At 41.7% G+C, this 8,048-nt stretch overlaps 1 long non-coding RNA gene across 2 annotated transcripts; it reads right to left on the bottom strand.

Annotated features, from left to right (window-relative positions):
• Positions 1-4,094: 4,094 nt before the first annotated feature.
• LOC138951116 (uncharacterized) lies at positions 4,095-7,669 on the bottom strand. Of its 2 annotated transcripts, XR_011450995.1 has the most exons (4): positions 6,564-7,668; positions 5,886-5,974; positions 5,515-5,649; positions 4,095-4,659 (listed from the first exon to the last, which is right to left on the bottom strand). It is a non-coding gene; the product is annotated as an uncharacterized lncRNA (long non-coding RNA). The 2 variants fall into 2 exon arrangements; XR_011450994.1 differs by lacking the exon at positions 4,095-4,659 and having other exon boundaries at positions 5,088-5,649; positions 6,564-7,669.
• Between the last annotated feature and the right edge of the window lie 379 nt (positions 7,670-8,048).

Below are 8,048 nucleotides of genomic sequence, written 5' to 3'. Positions count from 1 at the left end.
ATCGGCTACAGAAAATTCTGTTGTACCAAAACCTGTTTAAAGTTGCCGAATTCGTGAAATCGACAAAATCGTCGATTTCGTGAAATCGATTGCCGATTTCGTGAAATCAGTTGCCGATTTCACGAATTCGACAACTTTAATCTGGCCTTTCACGATTTCGGCAATAGCCTGTCGAATTCGCGTTCTCGGCAAGCGATTGCCGATTTCACGAATTCGGCAAATAGGTTGCCGATTTCACGAATTCGGCAATTACCAGATTTCGTTACGACATATATGTATTCTGAAACGGATTTTTGTTTTGATGTACAATTTTCATTCAATTTTCTTTTCACGTTTGCTTGCTTTTCATTTAAACTGTACAATAGCCGCCATTTGTATGTAATTTTCTAGAAGGCTGTAAACACCACTATAAGCATTATGCTTGTTGTTGTTGACTCAATATGCGTTTTTTGTAAATAGTGCACAAATGTTGAATAAAACAGTTTAAACCAAACAACAACAACAAAAACACAACAAAAAAAACATTGCTAAAAAAGCTACACTGAAGATTTTGGGCTGGGGGAGGGGGGGGGGCATCTTCAAATTGCGCCGGGTTTACTTTGGAGGTTTACTTTGGAGCGACCGGGGATTGTCGGAGCCGGACGGTGGTATGCACGCTGTTGGTATGCCAACACCTCCGTCATAAAAAACGCCGCTCTTTCGCCCCGGCCTCGTCCTCGGACGATGGGTCTGTCCTGGGGGGGGGGGGGGGGGGTCTTCGATTGAAATGAGGTCCCCGTTTGGACAGGGGACCTGTGGAGCGTTGTTTCTGACGCATGCCCTTAACGGGAGAAGCGTCAGAAACATGTCACGCTCGTGTCTCTCGCGTCGCCCGACCTCTGCTTTGACCCACAAATACAAGGGCGAACGGCCTCTTCCTCGATCCGATTCATCCCCGAGGAAGGAGGACTGAGGTGGGGGAACACCAGCGGGGAACATCTGTAGAATGGCGAAGAGGTAATAGCAATTACGTTAATGAGAGCCACTAAATTAGTTAGTTAGTTACTTAGTTAGCTGTTGCTTTTCGGGTCCAGCGGACCATAATAGGCCAAATCAGGACCCCAGCCACTAAATACAACTCGTATTCCCACCTATTGATCGTTGAATATACCCCCAAATAAGTAATCGAGTGCAGCTGTGGCCAATATTAAAAAAATATTTTACCGCAATATACTGCGATAAAACTTGCGTAACTTAAGGTGTTACGAGTGTGTTCGGGTTGCGGTTCTTGCTCATGTTTATACTCACTGAGTTACTTCCCTTGGATCTGGATCTGGATCTGGATCTGGATAACCCGCCTGGGTTGGTGGTTTGCGGGTGCGAATGCGTATACGCACGGTTCAGTGTGCTTTCGCGAAAGGGTGTGTCATATGCACGGCTAGAACTAAGATACTTCTTGATTTCAGTAAATAGTTTCATTACATGTCAACTAGTTCGTTTTTAAATTATTTTTTAGAGATCGCCAAATGGTATTGTGTGAATAACATCATTCGATCGATTGTACGCACGGCGCCGTGCTTCTAGTAGCTCAGTCCATTCCTTCTTTCCGGTGTGGAAACAGACGTGTTTCTGGCGAAAGAATCGGCGTTTTCAACTCGCCATATCTTCATATTCATTCGGACTAGAACAACGAAATATAAATTTCTTGTAAAAAAAATCCCGAGCCTTGCGACTCTGGTAGTCATTTTCTTACGCGAAGCGGCCTTTGGTAGGTACGACAGTTTTCACCCAAGTATATATCTAAAACGCACGTGGACGAGTTTTCAATGGCGTATTTGAAGTCTGTGAATGTTGTGATTACAAATCATTTCGGGGCACCCCTCAGTCTATACGTACAGACAAACAAATTGCATGGAACGAAAGTTGAGAGGCTGGACTGTAAGTTGTTGTTTTGACTTCTACAAATCTCGCAGGTCTTTTATGCAAAACAGACTCAAAATTGCATTGTTCACGCAAGTGTAGATGACGAGACTATCGAAGGAATGGAATACACTTGCCTACAGATATAATAGACAGACACTGTCTATTTATATCTATGACTTACCCTAGCCCATATGTTAGAATAAAGAACATACTTTGCTCTTTTGAATGATGTATGCTTTGGCACTGTACACAGGATTTTAGACCTGCCCCCGAAGTGATTTTTCCATAAACCCGTCAAAAAGCTCACCCTGTTTTGGCCGTAAAAAGCGCCCAAATGAAGTCAATTTCTAACCTGTGTCGTGTGTTCGAAGGAGTACATCTCAGCGATGTCATTGCCTTGCAACCTCAAAGAAATATATTTTAATAACCCGCTAAATGAACGGTTTTTTAGTGTGAAATAAAAGCCGGAGATTTGCTTCGTTTCTTTGCTGCGACACAAAACCAAAACTAACTATAGATCTGCGGTGACATTATGAGTTCGTTTTCGACATTGCAGTGAAGTTGCGTGGATCTTCGACGATTCCCGTTCGGTTTAATGTGGATAGAGCTTTGATTGAATGTAACTGCTTTGAAAAGTTACAACATGAGTCCTTGGGATCTATGTTTTTCGGTAAACTTCTTCGTATCCTTGACTTTACTTTTGACTTGAACAGATCCAGATCGGCTGGGGCTGTTGATCGCCTACACAGATCTATATGAAGTTGACTCGACACGGCGAACCGCCGAATCCGTGCCCTCTCGTCGGTCCTACCCCCAAATCCCTTACCAGCCTCAGACCCCACCTCACCATTCTAACCTCACTGGCGTACTATGTGTGATTATCCCTTCCTCATGAAAGAGAAAGTGGAGAAAGGGGGAAAATGAAGAAATGTGTTTTTTTTGACAAATTTTTCTAAGTCCAAAAAAGATGAGAAATATTCATAACAAATTCAGTTTTGGGTCTTTTTCAAATCTGTTTGATGCATCTTTTCTGTGACCATTGTGGCTATGCACTGACACACAAATAAGTGGAGAAAAGGGAGAAATGAAGATTTTTTTTACTGCACAACAGTCAGGGATTAGGGTTACATGTTTACATGTACATTCCCTTACAGAAAAAAAGGCCCTGTGGCGAGCCTCGCAGCGAGGTCGCAGCGAGCCTCGCTGCGAGGTCGCTGCGAGGCCGTAATTTACCATGCAAATTAAGTTTGCTGCGATGTAGTTATATATCCTTATATGGAGATCCCACCCGCGAGCTTGATGTGATGAGGTCGCGGCTAGCTGCGATGTTCCCTGCGAGCTTGCCGCGACCTAGCAGCAGCTAGCCGCGTTGTCCTGGACCCCTTACTGTGAGCTTGCCGCGACCAGGTCACAGCTAGCTGCGACCAGGTCACAGCTAGCCGCGACCAGGTCACAGCTAGCCGCGATGTTCCTGGGATCATGCTGCGGCTTGCCGTGATCTAGTCGCAGCTAGCTGTGATCTAGTCGCAGCTAGCTGTGATGTAGTCGCAGCTAGCTGTGATCTAGTCGCAGTTAGCTGCGATCTAGTCGTGGCAAGCCGCGATGAATTATTATAGACCCAAGCAGGTTACAGCCGCGGTAACCCGGACCTGTTCCTGATAGTCACAGCTATATACCGCGATTAGGTCGCAGCTAGCCGCGATTACCCGGACCTATATGTGGTAGTCACAGCTATATATCCGCGACCATGTCAATGCTATAGCTAGCAACGACCAGGGTGAGCCGGGATATCCCTGGCCTGTCCTCCAAATTCTTACCACGTACAAGCTTTCCTTGAGCCAGCTGCAGCTACCTGTGCAGTTGTCACGGTTTACTGCGATGTCCATGAAATCATCAAGCAACGACCTTCAAATTTCACAGCAAGTGAGCTGCAACCTAGTGATGAGTGATAACTTACTGCAGTTATGCAGGAGGAAATGCTTTACCAAACCCTGAACATTGTTTAGATGGTTTAAAGTCCCAGTTAAAATATACCTAAACCCTCCCAGAAAAATGCTGCAACCAGCTTGTGGGTGCATGCAAATCCTTTCGCACTGACAGGCCATTGTGCTACATACATTCTAAATTGACTAGAGACAGAAGCAGTTCAACACATGCAGACGCATATTCTCAAATGTAAAACAAACAATTGGTTTAAATTCAAATTATTTAATAAAAGCTCATTTGGCATAAATTCAGATTAAATAGAGCAAGCTGTATCCTGCGATCAGGACGAACAAGTTCATCAGAGTTCACAATTTGTTGCCGAAATACAAGATCGCCAGCACTAGCAATCGCTCATGCTGGTTTTTTTTACCAATGTCACATGGGTTTAGCTAAAGGTCTCGTGAGTAATTTTTTGTTTAAACATAAACAGCTGCTTAACCTTTTTTCAAAGTCAATTGCAATACACCCTAAAAGTAAAAGTGTAGAGCTAAATAAAAAAAAGTTTGGTACTGAATATCAGCGATATAGTTATTATGAAAAACTATATTTCGAAAATGAAATCAAGACAGTACATTACAGGCTAACCAGTACATAATATGTTGCATACCTACCACGTAGTGTATGCACTCTCCAAGAAGTTCTCCCCTTCTTAACCCAAGGTGGCTGAGTGCATCAGAAACAAAATCAACAGAGATGAGATTCTTCCGCTTTTTCGCGGAATTCTGCTCAAAAGTTGATCCCCAGGACCGTTTTCCTGAATCGTCCAGATCCCTTGAGAAAAAAAAAGGGGGGGGGGTAGAGGTTGATTATCAAAAATCTGACCTGCCAATGACTGAATCTCCCAAAAGACTAGACCGGTTTTTGATTGTCCGGACCGACAATACCTCCGACAAAAAAATCTCCGCCGAGCTCAAAACCAAAAATCTACGAAATGAACTTTAGACCCGTGTACGAACTGTCCATTTGGGAACAAGTTTCTCCTCATCATCAGTGTCTTCATCGCGGAGGTTCCTAAATGGGCTGATTTAGTTGTTGACTTTAGCCACTTTAGCAAGATGGCGTCGTCAATGCGATTGTTGGCAGAAACAGAACATGCTTTAGCTTAATCTGAGATTGATAAAGTGCAAAAGAACAAATGGGTTTGGGCGTGGAAAGACGAAATCATGTTCTACCGAAGTGAAGGGACGAAAATTGTCCATCCGTCTCGGAGATTCGGTTCAAAAGTTGAATGTTCGGGGAAGGCACAATGCACGTGGTGTAATAAAGTACTGGGCTACAAATAGAGAGGCAAGAGCGTGTTGAAAGACCATTTGACCACATATTTGTCCTTGTGTGCACACTTGTGTTTGTCAGTCTGTGAGTGTGATGTTATTTTCAGTGACTGTTGTTGTTTATTTGTGAGATTCATTCTAGAAATGCATGAACAATGCCCAAAGTTCTAATCAAAATATTCTGCTGATAAGACTCATTTCTGAGCAATTTTTTGTTATGTAAATGCTAAAAACGCATCAGCTTCAGCCCCCTGACTCCCACAAGGGGCGTTGCCCCTGGACCCCAAACGTACTTCCTTTACCCTCTTATGTCAAAATTTGGGAATCTCATCTCTGAATCAAGATCTCTGACAACCTGAAGAAATGCTGTTGTTCCTGTCTCCCCACTGAGGTGCTCCTTGAATTGCTTCTCCGTGCGATCAATGACACCACCAATCCGATCCACAGGAAAGGTAACTTCTGGGAAGAGCTTCTCAAACCAGGAGTGGACCTGAAAAAAAGTCAATATCAGTCTGTGTTCCAAAAGATAATATACCAGTGCATGAACTATGCTGCAGTATAGTAAAAGGGACAGCCAAAGAAATAAATACAAATTATCAATGTCTATTATTATTTTGTAATTAATTTTAGTGGATAAAGAAAAGACGCAAAGGATTGCTAGCCTGTTTATAAATACATAAGCATATCTATAAGACAAAAAAGAGTTGTGATCAACCGAGTACTTACCACTGAAGAGGGCTTGCCACTTTGCCTCTGTAACTGCAGCAAAACCTTGTTTGTCAGCCCCGGTCGGTGGATTTGTGCATGCGTGTCATCTGGAGAAAAGAACAAAAAGTAAGTTATAACAATAACATCAAACACTACTTCTGCAGAAAGAAAAACACCATTCAAACTCAAAGAAGAAAAGTCAGTTATTTCATTTTCAATAAATAAAAAAGCAGCTACCAGTATTTTATAAAAAAAATATATCTGTAATATCTGTTTTCTCACACGAAATAAGTCGACATACATGTGCGAAACATTGCGAGTCCGCAAAACGTTCTCAGAGTCAGCTGGTGAATTCTACTTTTGGTTTCCACTCAGCTGGTGCAAGAAAAGAAGAAGTTACGTGACCAGAATAAAATCAGTTTTTGAACAATATGCAATGTTTTCATTTCGTAGATGCACCAGAAATAGTTTTTTTTTATATCTTTAGATACATTGTCAATGATTATTTTCGTCATTAGATTCTATTGGGTTAGAGAAAAAAACGAAAGCGGTTCGTAACACAACCCTTCCGCTTGAAACACAGACAGGCCATCGAAGTCGAACCGCTTCGTCAAATTCAGTACAAAATACCTTCTGTCATTTCGTACATCCGCCATTAAAAACATTCAATCAATACTTTAATATGTCTAAACTTACCGAACAGAACATCTTGAATCGATGTGCCGGACGAAAAGAATGCTTGGGTCGAATTTGTTGAGTCGGTAATCGCGGCTTGAGCCACCGGGCGCCATTTTCAAAACTGCAGGCAAAGCTATTCGAGCCTCGTTTTGGGCGTCTTGCTCGGAGGACACATGTCGGACTGACTTCATTTTTTGCTTGTTTAAAGAAAAATTCGAGCTGAATCGAATGGTGTATTTCATTTGGCAGTGTGATAAAGTTGTCGGTAGTTTGATTTTGAAAACTTCAACCGCAATTTTTGGTCACTTTGTTTTCCAGTTCTCAAAATATACGAAATTATAGAGCTAGCTCTGCTCTTTCAAAACACCCATTGTAGTTTCTTTGACGCGGAGCAAGAGAGCGTAAAGTACGACGACCGAACTGAAAAATGTTGCGCATCACAGCGCGCGGAGGCTGTGTGAGGCTGAACGGTACTTCAATAAAATATTCATACAAAATCACATAGTAAACACAAATTAACTAACGAAAATGGTATGTATTTTGATGTGGTATACATTTTTTATTTTATTCGGTGAATTTCTTTACATTTTTGGCATCTTCAGGTGCATTTCTCTAACCTTCAGTCATCGGTTAGTGGTTCTAATAACCTTTAAAACAGCATGGTCTGGTCCTTTGAAATGGGGTGGAAAAAATCCCGATTGCGGCTAGGAGCTAAGTGATACAAAGAAGGTTTGGGGTTTACCTATAAGATCACAGAAAGACCAGTGGACGATACCTTCCGCCTGTGATCAAGACCTGGGAACACATAATTATTGCCGTATTAGACTATGTATGCTTGTTTGTCTAAAAATACGATAAGTATGGTTTAATGATTATAACAACTTTACAACTCTGCATTTGATCAATGGTAACCGCTTTTGTCATTACACATTGAAAGAAGCATTTGGTTTAATGTTTTGGTAAACTTTTTAATGTTGCAACGGTCAAATGTATGGAGTACACCTTTTTTTTCCTGAAAATATATGCCAAATTTGTTTGAGAATACTCCAAGCGCAAAACAGCTAAGGTTCCAGCTATATTTTTTAATGGAATTGTTTGATCGTCACACTGCCAGTTAAAATTTCTCTTGTTTGTTGGTGTGCAAGCTATAGTGCTTCCATTCATGTGCTGTCCATTATAATATGCTCTGAATCTGATCATTTCTGTTAAGTCTTTATAATATAGGCTGGTTGTACACTTTGAGTTTAATGGGCAATAGTAAACTCCCTAAGCTAAATGCAGTTAGCAACACGTCACCATGGTACTTTCTAGCTCCCAAATTTTAAAGAAGCACAAGATAACGTACACTTTACCTGATTTTTAAATGGAAATGCAACATGCCATATAAACGGTTGCGACCATCTTTGTGAAAATATAATACTCGAGTTTAAAGGTGTTTGTCTACATTTTTATACAGAAATCGGCATCAAATACTAAGTCTAGCTATTCCCTACAAATATCAAA

This window comes from Littorina saxatilis, linkage group LG16 (assembly GCF_037325665.1).
Source record: "Littorina saxatilis isolate snail1 linkage group LG16, US_GU_Lsax_2.0, whole genome shotgun sequence".
In the NCBI taxonomy this organism is placed as follows: Eukaryota; Metazoa; Mollusca; class Gastropoda; order Littorinimorpha; family Littorinidae; genus Littorina; species Littorina saxatilis.
Note: the sequence above shows the minus strand (reverse complement) of the source record. Positions and strands in the feature narration are given on the sequence as shown.